The sequence below is a fragment of the Nerophis lumbriciformis genome, linkage group LG02, assembly GCF_033978685.3.
Source record: "Nerophis lumbriciformis linkage group LG02, RoL_Nlum_v2.1, whole genome shotgun sequence".
NCBI classification, from domain to species: domain Eukaryota; kingdom Metazoa; phylum Chordata; class Actinopteri; order Syngnathiformes; family Syngnathidae; genus Nerophis; species Nerophis lumbriciformis.
Window position 1 is genome coordinate 35,768,295 of NC_084549.2, and position 13,456 is coordinate 35,781,750.

The window sequence follows — 13,456 nt, forward strand, 5'->3', positions numbered from 1 at the left end:
CCAATTGGAGCTCCATTATTATGCCCATAAAATCCGATAAATAATTATTCAAAAAGCGCCAACAATACTCAATTTACATTTCGTGACTTGAATGTTAACTAAGTATTAGTGATATTGTTATTATAAGCGTTAACGCAGACAAATTATTTATGGCAGCGCCGTGATCACAAGTTGTGTGCCTATATTTTTACATCATCGAGTGGTCTGCTGTTTCCTTGCTTCCCTGCTCCCTGTAAGTTTATTGTACATCATAAATCATACCTCTCACTTGAAAAGTACATGACTAAGAATATAATCCGACAAGTTGGGACACTTTGATAGCCATTTCGGACCTGGAACTGGCGAGAACTATACAAAAAGCGCTTGGGTCCTCCAGCCCCACCACTACATTTCTTTGCGAGGATTATGAGAAATGTTTCATTTAAAAGGGAATGTCATTTAGATCAGGGGTCCCCAAACTTTTTGACTCCGGGGCCGCATTGGGGTAAAACAATTTGGCTGTGGGCCGCGCTATATATATATATATATACACATAAATATATGTGTGTGTACACTATATATATATATATATATATATATATATATATATTATACATAAATGTGTGTGTGTGTGTGTGTGTGTGTGTGTGTGTGTGTGTGTGTGTGTGTGTGTGTGTGTGTGTGTGAGTGTGTGTGTGTGTATATATGTATATGTAAATGTGTATATATGTATATGTCTATGTATATGTACATGTCCATGTATATATATATATATATATATGTATTCATACATATATATTCCTCGCGCACTAATTGACTTAAAGAGCGCACTTGCTGCATGTCACGTTATTGATAGTAAAATGCATTTTTAGACAATATGATTTGCCTGAGTGGCTAGGAGACGGTAGAAAATGGACTAGTAAGGACAAATTTAAAAAAATAATAATAATCCAAAAATAAATAAATAAATAAATAAAACATTTAGTAGTTTGGGGACCCCTGATTTAGATGATCATCCTAGCAGTTGGCATCCTAATGACAGCAGACCTTATACAGTAAGTGATGTTTTAGTATGTTTGTTGGCTCTAATAAACTCTGCATTGAGCATAAATCAGTGATCAAGAATAAACATTTGAAATTAATGCACCGTGTATGCTTAAAATTATCAAAATACATAAATATTAAATGTTATTATAAATGTGCCCATTACTACATTACATATATACTTACATTATGTATATAAAACCCTAATGGACATGTTTGGATGTTTTTAGGGGCTCTGTAGGCAGAATTGAACCGCTGCCATAGACTCAATTGTAAGCTGACTTTTTAATCGAATTAATTTCATATTTACAATGCATTAAAAAAATCCATCCGTGGTCATGTCTTTCATAATGATTGTGAAGGACAGGCAAAATTTAAAAAAAAGTGCAGTCCCCCTGAAAGGGAACAAAAAACTAAATAACCGACACTGCAGTTTTGCATGTTTAATGTAGGTTTTGGGGTTTTTCCGTTTAATCACCTAGAACTACAATTTTATTTCAGATTTGTTTTCTGCGGTGAGGGATGCTTATAGCGGAGTGAGCAATAAAATATTTAACTTCTGTGTTATAGCTTGGTAGCTCTGCAAACGTCATAAAACATGGGTCCTACTCCATTCATCCATCCATTTTCTACCGCTTGTCCCTTTCGGGGTCGCTGGGGTGCTGGAGCCTATCCCAACTGCACTCGGGTGGAAGGCCTAGATAAAAATCTGCCAAAAACCAAAATAACAGAGATTATAAAATAAGTACTAAGTTAATATACTGCATCAGCATGGGCTCATAAATAACTGACGGAAAAAAATGTACATACACTTATACTGTGCTGAAATAATCTAAATGAATAATGAATATGTTCTTTAACTAAATTATCAATAACATTGAAGTGCAAATAAAATACAGCTTCACTATTTTAGTCATAATTTTTGCACTTAAGAAACTTGTCTATAACTTAACTCCAGATTTCTTCTGTTTTAAGATTGTTAATAATGCCACAGGTGGTGGAAAAGTGTATTGCAACTGAGTACCGGTGTGACCCGTACGGACTACAGCTGAGAAAGAGATATTTTTGGCGGTCCTCTGAGGGGCATTCACTGACCATCAATGGGCCCCAGCCCTATGGTTAAGAAACACTGAGATATAGTTTATTGTATCATAGATATTATAGTATAGAAAGCGTTATATTTCGTACCAAGGGTGCAACGATTCATGGCCATCGACAAAAATCAATAGTTTGTCGCCAACAAATTGATTTGACAATAATAGTTGATGACATCGTCACTTGAGTTTTTACAGACGGAAATTTGTGCGACTTGCGACTCCCAAACATCAGAAAGAGAAAAAATACTGTGACTGCTGTAACACTTCAAGTGAAAACTAAATTCGTCAAAGACACAAATACGTTTTTCATTTTATAAAGCGGAAGATGTCTTTAATAGCTATACGCCTGTGATGTAGAAGTGTTTAAAGCAGTGGTCTGAGATGATATTTAGTGGCCCCCACTTTAATATTCAAGTTTGTGTTGATCTTAGTGCGACCCGCGACTTTTATATGAATGGCACTTTACAGTGTTGTGTGCGGAGCAAAACAAACCCACCAATCACGGTGGGGTATATGGCTCTCGGGGGCGGGACATCGACCGGGCTTGATGCAAGCAGAGAAACATTTCTCGATGAGTGAAAGTGACAGCAGCGTTGCCATGGATAGTTTTATTACGTACCTGGCTGACTGCCTCGTTTCTATTGGGCACATGTGGACATTCGTCCCAGCGTTCACAACACTTCTAAAAAAGAAAGTTGCTGCTTAGCTGGACATTATACGAACTGTATATATGTCTTTCTCTGACAAAATAAATTTAAGTGATGCGTACGCGGCGGGCTAAAAAAAAAGTAAGGAACTCAATGTAGCGTAATCTACTCTTCAGTCACATAGCGACACCTGTCTGCCGGCAATAACAGTCCCCGGTAACCCGGACCAATTATAGGGTGTCACCGTTATTTGTGGGTCATTATTTTTCATTGGCATCACACTATTTGCACAATGAACATTACATATATTTCTATATGATGTCATTTATTTTTTGTTTCTATGACTACATTTATAACAACAACCACACAGCGGTTAACAAACACTGCGGGAGCAGTCGACTTTTTGCGCTCACTATCCCGATACTTTCTACAACAGGGGTCACCAACCTTTTTGAAACCAAGAGCTACTTCTTGGGTACTGATTAATGCGAAGGGCTACCAGTTTCCATCCATCCATTTTCTACCGCTTATTCCCTTTGGGGTTGCTGGAGCCTATCTCAGCTACAATCGGGCGGAAGGCGTGGCGCAGTGGAAGAATGGCCGTGTGCGACCCGAGGGTCCCTGGTTCAATCCCCACCTACCACCAACCTCGCCATGTCCGTTGTGTCCTGAGCAAGACACTTCACCCTTGCTCCTGATGGGTGCTGGTTAGCGCCTTGCATGGCAGCTCCCTCCATCAGTGTGTGAATGTGTGTGTGAATGGGTAAATGTGGAAGTAGTGTCAAAGCGCTTTGAGTACCTTGAAGGTAGAAAAGCGCTATACAAGTACAACCCTATAAGGCGGGGTACACCCTGGACAAGTCGCCACCTCATCGCAGGGGCTACCAGTTTGATACACACTTAAATAAATTGCCAGAAATAGCCAATTTGCTCAATTTACCTTTAACTCTATGTTATTATTAATAATGAATGATATTTATCTTTGTGGAAACACTGATCATCTTAATGATTTCTCACAATAAATATATATCGAAACAGATCAGTATCAATATACAACACTTTATTTATTATCTCTAAGTGCACATTTTTCCAATTGAACATTTTCAAATGATCACTTCTAAGACAGTCTTGTGAAATCACAATATCCCATTTTAACTAGCTAGCCACTAACATTTTTCAACAAATCATGAATGACTTTGCACCATGTTTGTACAAATAATAACTCATGGAAAATACAAAAGTAAACTCTCAATTTTTTTAAATAAATCTTGTCACACTTTGAACTGGACGCCAAATCTGTTATCTGTTTCTTTGTCAGTTAGTGAAGACCAAGTCTTTAAAGTATTTTCTTGGATTTTCAAATTCTATTTGAGTTATGTCTCTCTTAGAATGAAAAATGTCGAGCAAAGCGAGACCAGCTTGCTAGTAAATAAATACAATTTAAAAAATAGAGGCAGCTCACTGGTAAGTGCTGCTATTTGAGCTATTTTTAGAACAGGCCAGCGGGCTACTCATCTGGTCCTTACGGGCTACCTGGTGCCCGCGGGCACCGCGTTGGTGACCCCTGTTCTACAATCTACAAATGCCATGGTGTTTATGTCATCATGTAAGACATGAGCATCGAGCGCTGTGACCGTTGTTTCAATTTGATTAGTTACAGCTCCAACATTCAAGTGAATGTCGCTTCGGATGCCATTGTTTGCTAAAACCCCTACTACACACAGGAAAATGTGTGGAAGAGAATTGCAAGTAGGTCCCGCCTATGCGTACCTAAAAAAAGATTGTGAATGACTGACAAGAGGCTCACTTTGTTAATGTAATTCCACTGTTGATGAACGTACTCAGGCGCTGACAGTGATGCAAAGAGAGAGACCGAAAAAAAAAAAAACCAGACGTAGAGCGGCACGATTAATCGACATCAAGATTGGCAAAGGGGTTAGTGCATGTGCCTCACAATACAAAGGTCCTGAGTTCAATCCCGGGCTCGGGATCTTTCTGTGTGGAGTGTGTATGTTCTCCCCGTGACTGCGTGAGTTCCCTCCGGGTACTCCGGCTTCCTCCCACCTCCAAAGACATGCACCTGGGGATAGGGTGATTGGCAACACTAAATTGGCACTAGTGTGTGAATGTGAGTGTGAATGTTGTCTGTCTATCTGTGTTGGCCCTGCGATGAGGTGGCTACTTGTCCAGGGTGTACCCCGCCTTCCGCCCTAATGCAGCTGAAATAGGCGTGCGCGACCCCGAAAGGCAAAAGCGGTAGAAAATGGATGGATGGAAGATTTTAATTTGTGCGAGAACGTAAACGCAAGAGGCTGAGTTGGTTTTTTTTCTCCGCCGTAACCAGCATTTGAGTGACAAACTTTAAAAATGTTTAGCCTCGCGTTTTTTTGTCTCTTGCTTCAAACAGTGAGAATGATGTCTCACTCTGTGCATCGCTCTCAGCACCTGAACACATTGATTTAACAGTAGAAATAACAGAACGCAGTTAGCCCCCTTTTTAGTCATCCACAATCTTTGTGCCTGCGGGCGGAGAACAAGAATGCCAGCTTTACACACACAGGAAGCACGAAGACAGAGCCTTGCAACTTGCCAGTTCCACAAAGTTACAAAAATTAGGAGGAAAAATATATGATTACAAAGCCAAACGTCCCATTGTAGGAATATTTCAGCTTCAAATCGGGTGGGCAATATGAGTCCATCAACACGGACATCCGACCCAGTTTTTCCAACTGGGAAAAAACTTAACATGTTTAATATTTATAGAAGTTAAATTGTTGCTTAAAGAAATGAGAATCAATTTTCTTGTTTCATTTGTTTATTTATTTAGGATAAAGTTATTTACCTTCCAATTACAGTACAATAGTAAATTATTAATTAATACAGTAATTAATTATTATTATATATTATAATTACATTACACTATAAACACTGTATAGATTTTAGTTATTCAGTTTAAGAGCATGATGCAGACAAAAGCACTGAGTCTGTCTGCATAAAGCCAAATATTATATTTAATTAAATTATTGCATATTGTTCTAATGTGTGGTACCTTAAGACAAGAATATAATGATAGACAGGTTAAAAGTAACATGTCTTCCTTCACTCATTATTTTCGCAGTTTTATGTATTTCTATGTAGGTATAAAATATAGAAATCATAAATCGAATGGCAATCAGAATTTTAGAAAGGAAATTCGCAATGAGGTTTTTTCTCAAAATCATGCAAGCCTACCCAGACGCAGCGATTTATCAATGACGACAAAGTTATTCAGGTCATTTTTATTTATCGTTCGTTTGATTAGCCCAGGTCTTTAATTGTATAAAATTATTTTAATGACATCAAATTTACTGCTTTTTAATGTTATTTAAGGCTTTAATTTTCACAAAATCCATTTAATGATTTTTTAAGCTTTTTAATATCCCATGGAAACCCTGTATTGATCTGCATGGTTTTCTTTAGGAGAACACGATTCTCCTGTCCACTGACATTTAAATGTTACACTGACTCGCTAGACAACAACCCCTTATTTTTCAGCATTAGCAGGTCAGTGATGTCACTCTAGACGTACTGGACGTTCACAAAGTCAGCATATAGACCGACACTGAGGTGCAGTCACGGTGATTAATCTAAGAAAGATCTAACCTGGCTGTTGGTTCATGGTTCAATGATTCTCACCGTAGAGTTGATTTATGACTCATAATAAATATTGTTTTCATTACCCAGCATGCGAAATAAAGCCCATAAGTCTTTGAGCTCAGTGAGACATGTTTTGCTCAAGCTTGACTAATAAGATACTACTATTCATATAGACTGGACTGACAAGACTTCAATAACAAGACGTGCAGGAGAAAAGGTTGACCTGCCTCTTGCTTTCCTCAATAATGTCACTCACAGATGTTCCTTCTAGGATAGCCTGCAGCAATTAAACCATCACATTACTGCTATAAATAGGCCCAAATAAACTGAGGCAGCGTGCTCATCTTCAGGAATTTTCCACATATTTGCTAAGATATCTCTCTTGTTGTTGATTTTTTTAATTAGGTCCTAATGCATCTTGACAGTTTTCAAAAGAATTACAAAAACGATGGCGACATGCAAGGGGAAGCAATAATTCAAGGCTCACAGCAGCCACTTGTTTTGATTTGTGTTTAGGGCTGTTGTAAACAGTGCAAAGCTCGCACAAGTTTGCTTGCAATGAGCCTCCGAAGCAAGAATCATATTAAAAATGTTTCAGTGAATAAAACTAACCCAGCAGGCACAAGACATTGCTATAACATTGATTACACATGCATGTCCTTTAAAACTGACTTTGAAACAACGTTGCAAAATAGTTGTATTTGTAAATTGAGACAATAATGTCAAACGTTAGATACAGGTTGTTAGTTGGGATCTGGCCAAATCCTAAAGGTCAAATCAACGTCAAAACCTGACATTAGGGCTGCAACAACTAACCAATTAAATCGATTAAAATCGATTATGAAAATAGTTGGCGATTAATTTAGTCATCGATTCGTTGGATCTATGCTATGCACATGCGCAGAGGCTACGTTTTTGTTTTTGTTTTGTTTTTAACCTTTATTTATAAACTGCAACATTTACAAACAGCTGAGAAACAATAATCAAAATAATAGGGGTGTAACGGTACGTGTATTTGTATCGAACCGTTTCGGTACGGGGGTTTCGGTTCGGTGCGGAAGTGTACCGAACGAGTTTCCACACGGACATATTAAGTAGCGTACTGCACGTTGTGTAAACAATACTCAAAATGCCGGACATTTGAGGCATTTAAGAAACTCCGCCCTGACAGCTCCGCAAAAGATAACATGTCCGGTGAAAAGAGGACGTATGGTCAGTCTATCCTAGCCCGTTAGCTGCTAGCATGCTAGCAAAAGAGGACTAGCAGCGATCGGTTTCACCGGACGTGAAATCGACCAGGCGAGGTCCTGACCATACGTCCTCTTTTCACCGGACATGTCCTCTTTTGCGGAGCTGTCAGGGCGGAGTTTCTTAAATGCCTCAAATGTCCGGCATTTTGAGTATTGTTTACACAACGTGCAGTACGCTACTTAATATGTCATTAATATTCAGATTACATTTTTTATTATCTATAGCAGGGGTGTCAAAAGTGTGCATTTTTGTAACATTTTCCTTGTTTTATTTGGCAAGTTGAAAGAACATGGTGCCAGTAAGCTGGGTTTTTTTCAATAAAATACTGGAAAGGATAGAAATGTAGTTTGTCTCTTTTATCCGATTATTAATCGATTAATCGAAGTAATAATCGACAGATTAATCGATTATCAAATTAATCGTTAGTTGCAGCCCTACCTGACATTGAATAAACGTTTTTAAAAAGCATGTTTCCACATTGTATTTGTGTTGGAGAATACTGGTTGGGAAATTACCAAATTTCAATGGTCAAATCAACTTAAAACCCAACCAGTCAAAAAGCATATTGTTCCAACGTTAAGTTTCAGGTCCTAAATTGACAATTTCTCAACATTGTTTCAATGCCTTATGCCTGCTGGGAAAGCCCGTTCTCCATGTCACATCAAACTGGATGTCATTCTTAAGAAAAAGGATGTCTAGAGGCTAGAATCAAATCGTACTCGCAAACGGAATGCAGTCGACACTGTTTGCACTTAGCAAATTCCTCCATCTTACCCCGCTCCAACATCCTGACATGTCATCTGCACAAATGAGGAATGTGACTATTTACTTTGAGGTACATCGGTGACAAAGCACATCACTGGGGATGAGACGTGAAAGGTTATGACAGTTTTGGCTTGTGGGCTCCAATTTGACAAGGCTGAGGAAGCATTGAATTAATGACGGCATCCTACAAATGTTATACAAATAAAAAAATGTGGCGTGGCATTATGCAGTCTAATTAGAGCAATAAGGGATAAGCAAAGCAGAGTATCAAGCCATCTGCCGGAAAATAAATGGCTGCGGGGCAGTCTGATTGAATTGTATTCCTTACAAGTGACCTAAATCAAAAGTTTTACCAAACATGCAACTGCCCTCTCAAAACTGTCACGTAATCTTTGCATCATTCAGCTAGGAAATAGGGGGGACAGTTTGAAAAGTATAAGATATGAAAGGGCAGATGATACATGGATGTCATGTTGATGTGTGTCTCACCCAGGGATGTGCTGACATTTACATTTTACTGGGGAAAAAACTGAAGGCACACATGGAGCTGCATTTTCTTAAAAAATATCCTTCTCCAGCATCCACTCTGCTGTCGCCTACCTGAATATAATTTTAATTCCTTATGAGTACAACCATAAAAGACACATGCAGCATCTACAGGTGCAGATATGTTTGTGATCAACAAACATTACACCACATATCGAAAGTAGGTGCAAACACATACTTATGGATATTTTCTTCTATTTGAATTGAAATGATGTGAACCTACCTATGGTCAGTGTTCGGTCCTTGGGTCGGACAGAGTTGGACTAGTAAAGTCGCTGTGAGTCCAGACAGTAACAAAGTGCGGCTGGTCCACTTTGTACAAAATACGACGTTTCTCACAAAATGATGGCCGCGGGTCAGTAACTTAACTCGGCTGGCAAGAGTGTAGAAGGCGCTTCGCTCCCCTGCTTGTGCTCTGGAAAGTGTGACGTCCCTCCTCTACACAGCCACTTTATTTTTCTCCCTCCAAAAAAATTATTAAATAAATGGAGGCGGAGTGGCTTGTGACGTCGTGTTTTGTTGTCACGTGACCACTAGATGGCGCGGTTTTACTGCTCGGATCAACAACTCTGGTTCATTTCTCTCAATTAAACACGTTGTTTCTACCGGGGACGTCACTATGTATTAACTGTTTCATGAACACCACATTCTTCATCTATTAATTCTTCGTGGCTTTAGGGTGTATATTCAGAAGGGTTTTTGGTCAAATTTGATTTTTTTTTTATGCCAAGTAAACATGTAATGTATCAAAACGTCACATATGTTATGAAACAGTGGTGTGCCGTCAGCCTTCTCTGCTGGCCTAACATAACCAGAAATAATGATCATAATTAAAGATAAAAGTATTTGTTTTTATTTACTTTCCCTAAATATCTAAAAGTATTCATATTCTCTTCATGTCATATTATGCTCCTTCTCGTGCTGTTGTTTTTAGGTTATAGTTTTTATCCAATCAGAATTCAGCAAGCTTATGTTGCCATGCTGTACCAAATCTGCCCAGGGCCTTCAGAATCAACAATGCAGGCGTCTATGCACTGTAAGTGAACGGGCACATACAGTTAATAGATAATTGTGATAACCAATCAGATCACGAGTTGTTGTCAGTACGGCTGTGATTGGATACTCACTGGTTTGAGCCACAGCGGTGCTATGCTGATCAGCAGACCGGGCCCGTTAGCGGATGAATTTGAGAACACATGCAGTTGATAGACCGTTGGGATAGCCAAACAGATCACAAGTTGTTGACAGTAGCCTATCTAGGTAGCCTGATGTTAACGAGACTGTGATTGGATACTCACTTGTCATTCCAAAGTGAGTATCCAATCACAAGTTGCAATTTCAATTTACTAGAGCAGTAAATGTTGCGTCGTAGCCATACCGGGCTAGCAGAGAAATCACCAATACTCACTTTTTTAACCCACAAAGAAGGAGAACAAAATATTGATTAGGTGGCAGATATATATTTGCAAGGCCATTTTCAAGAAGGATATTTAAAGAGAAACTACATCTTGTGAGACGATTTCGGCCAACCCGGGAAGCTGTCCCGGCGATGAAATGTTGAAATGCCCGCCACTTCCACTCGAATCAACCGACTACAAGCGTTACCACTGGCTTATACGGCGTTGAATGGGTGCTACAAATTGTGAGTTCAAATATTTTTTGTCCTTTTTTGCAATCTACATTTTGATTGTACCACATAAGATATGTTTTAATTGCTTATGCGGGTTTATTGATTTTTAAATGCGCCAGAAAATAGCCCATTTTGTACACTGTTAAGGCGATTCAATGCCTAGTAGGGCGTAAATGTGTTTCTGTATAGTATTTCTCCAGCAATGGTCATGTGGTGACATAAATGATGGTATTTTGAGAGGTAATCATTGAAGTCGGACATCACTGAAGGCCTGAGTGGGAAATGCACGGCCCGCCACTGTTACGAAATAATTACAGCCATAAAAAATCAATAATAAGGTTGAATGGATGATATTGAGAATTTCTAAGCCTAACTATATCCCCTATGTTCGTTCCACATGGATAGCGGCAAAGCTGGCATCGAACACTTTACCCAAAAAACGTCATAACGTCATGAGAGCTCACCTTTCACACACAACACCGACTTTTTGGAACAAGGCGAGTTGATAGAAGAAAGGTAAGAATATAATACATCTATTTGTGGCAGCTTAGGATAAATTATTCCCAAGTTTCACTACTACATCTCATTCACCATAGCTGTGGTGTGTTCAAAGACCCTCGATTAAAGTTAGGAAACGGATGTGCTACTAGTTTTTTTAACGTCAGAGGTAGACTCTAACTCAGGGGTGTCAAACTCATTTTAGATCGGGGGCCACATTGAGAAAAATGTAATAATAATGTTCATCAGTCAACTGTTTGGTGTCTATCAAGATAAAAAAAAATAATAATATCAACATCAATTTACAGGATGTTATTTATGTAGTTTGATCATTTTCCTCGACTGATGTACTAACATCATGTGGTTTATTTTGTACATATGTAGCATCATCTACAAAGATACAAAGAATTGCTATTGCGACATCCAGTGGACACATTTAAAAACAGCTTTTTCTTTCATTCAAAAATTTCAGGTTAATTTTTATACTTAGAAATCTCATCGCGTGGGCCGGCTAAAACCTGCTCGCGGGCCTGATCCGGCCCTCGGGCCGTACGTTTGACACCCCTGCTCTAACTCTAAGGAGATGCACTAATATTAACATGATAAAAAATCAAGTATTATTAAGATTTGTATTATCCACCAATTATAATCCTATGTGTATTAACTAATCTCTACTTTACACTCGGACATAAAGGTAAACTTGACATCTTTGTAATCATATTTAAGGTTATATGATTATTCAAACTCATATTCTAACTACATGGTACATATCAAGGAAACAATCACTAGTCGTTATAATATAAGATTTTAAACATAATAATTCAGACCATTATCTACGCTATTGTTGGGAATTATTCTAAAACATGAATAATTTAATTTGGCTCATGTTTTCATTGTACACATTCCAAAAGGTTGTGCCATACTCCATATTCCTTCTAGTATGTATTGAAAGTTTTTAAATTGTCCCTACCCTGAAAAACTTTGTGGATCACAAATAACACAAAAATATACAAACAATAAATAAAAAGAACATGTATCTGTGTATATAAAAATATATAAATAAAGTAAAAACAAAAAATAGGACAAGATGAAAATGTGAATGCAAAATTTTATTTCACTACCTGATGTTTCCACCTGAACTATTTTACAAATACACAGCAGGACAAAAGTCAATCCAAATGCTGCTTCCTCTGACTCCGACTCATGTTCTATCCACTCGGGTGGCGTGCGCATGCCAGGGCAATTTGTGTTACAATGGTACACAAACTAACAGCTACTGGACCAACTGCCAATCGGTTCTCATCGTTCACTTAAAAACTTGTTTCATTTGCGGACGTCCCATCTCTATTATGTATTCATTATTAATAGGTAATGATTGTATCAGCTCAAGCGTAATTTTAATCAAATGATTTTTTTATTTGCTATGTTTGGTGCAACCCTGTTACCATCATTCAGGTACAGTGGTACCTCGGTTTAAATACTTCCTCTTTTTAGTATATTTCAAATTTAGGTAAAAACATTCACCAAATATTAGATCAGATAAATGTATTTATTTTCCTAAATTTCAAGTATATCGATTTGTGTTCTCTGCAAGTTTGCCTTCCGGAAGATAGGTATCGATCCATTAACCTTTTTAAAATAGAAGTGATGGAATTTTATCGATACGAGAAATTGGAAAACATTGGATTTAAGAACAACATGAAGTTTAGCACTTTTAAAAATAGGGACGTTAAAGGTTAAGTCTATTTGCCCGTCTGTGACGTCATGAAACAAAAAATGGCGGATAGCTACGGTGGTCGAGAGAGGTCATACGAATGCAAACGCCACAAGACATAATCATAAATTGCAACACAAAAACTGTCAGCTACAGCACAAATGCAAAAGCTAAACAAAGACAAACAACACAACACAATATTATAAAGCCACAACCTAACTTTAAGCCACAGGAGACACGACTGACAAAACACAAGTGACGGCGGAGCAAGTTATGGTGACACACCCCCTTCCTGAACACAACATGAAGCAGCCAAGGACAAGTCATTTCAATCAGAAATAAAGAAATACAAGAGATGGATCAAGGAGGCTATGGAAATTAGGAAGCGAGGGGCCAAAACCATCAACAGGGATGCTTCCACACACCTGGGACGCTGTCCTTCATCGGCGACGCCAGGGCGGAGAACAGATACAGTTGGGGAACATTATTTAGCACGTAAAACTACTGTTAAAATTATGGTTACTGTAGTTTTAGTGAAATTTGCTTAAATGTTAAAAAAGTTCAAGTTAAAGTACCACTGATAGTCACACACACACTAGGTGTGTGTGACCCATCGCCTTGTTCCACCCCCTGGGAGGTGAGGGGAGCA

At 38.4% G+C, this 13,456-nt stretch overlaps 1 protein-coding gene across 1 annotated transcript in view; it reads right to left on the reverse strand.

The window, feature by feature from the left end:
- vwc2 (von Willebrand factor C domain containing 2) overlaps positions 1–9,428 on the reverse strand; it is a 134,915-nt gene extending 125,487 nt beyond the window's left edge. The window contains exon 1 of the mRNA XM_061961703.1: positions 9,189–9,428. The gene's annotated coding sequence lies outside the window, so the exon portion shown is untranslated. The remainder of the gene's footprint in view (positions 1–9,188) is intronic.
- Between the last annotated feature and the right edge of the window lie 4,028 nt (positions 9,429–13,456).